Source organism: Octodon degus, unplaced genomic scaffold, assembly GCF_000260255.1.
Source record: "Octodon degus isolate 3935 unplaced genomic scaffold, OctDeg1.0 scaffold00026, whole genome shotgun sequence".
In the NCBI taxonomy this organism is placed as follows: domain Eukaryota; kingdom Metazoa; phylum Chordata; class Mammalia; order Rodentia; family Octodontidae; genus Octodon; species Octodon degus.
Window position 1 is genome coordinate 13,904,656 of NW_004524602.1, and position 903 is coordinate 13,905,558.

The window sequence follows — 903 nt, forward strand, 5'->3', positions numbered from 1 at the left end:
AGGACGTAGCAGGTGGTGATGACGTTGGCACCTGCTCTTGAGAAGGCAGCCAGAGCCCTTGGGGTCGGAGGCCCCGGCCCAGGCCCACAGCTGCAGCATGGTGGGCTCGCTGGACGCACGACACCCTTGGAAGGGAATCCGCGTGCTTGCCCTTCAGCGCTGGCACAACGTCCAGGTAGGATACCCGCAGGCTCACCACGAGCACCCTAGTTCCTTCCCATACGGCCCAGTCTGCTTGCAGAAGGCCAGCCCTGGGCTCCAGGGGCAGCCGGCAGTGTTGGAAAGTTCTGAAAGTTGGGCTGAGAGCGTTGCATCCCATAAAGCCCCATAGAAATAAACAAGAAGTAAATGTGGCACTGCAGCTCATCACTGATACCCTTTAGCCCAGTGCGTGTGCCATCAGGCCCTCCTTGGTGGCTTCCGTGTGTCCAGCCATCACATGCTCGGATAGCTCTGGAGGCTCCCTCAGCCCGGAATGATCCACTCCCACTCAGGAGCCGGAGGTGCAGGGGGACGAGCACACACTGCAGGCCACCAGGGCTTTGCGGAGATCTTCCTCACCAGAGGGAGCGCCTCACCTGCTGCAACTCTGTCACCTGTAGGGCCCCAAATCACCCTTGGGAACTCTGCCAAGGACACCACGGGTCAGGAGCTGGCTCAGGCCCTCCTCCAGCCCGGCTTCAGTATCTCTATCTTCTAGCTGGGCACACTGTACCCGGGAGGCTGGCAGCAGCCTTGATGTCATCAGGAACATCCATGACAAAGATAAGTAGAGGATGTGAGAGGCGCAGAGGGCGGCCGCAGGTGGTGGGTCCACTGCAGCAGGGATGGTAGCTGAACAGACCTGGCTATGGCCTGAGGGCTGGCGGGCACAGGGCCATCTACTGGCTGGAACTGGGGCTT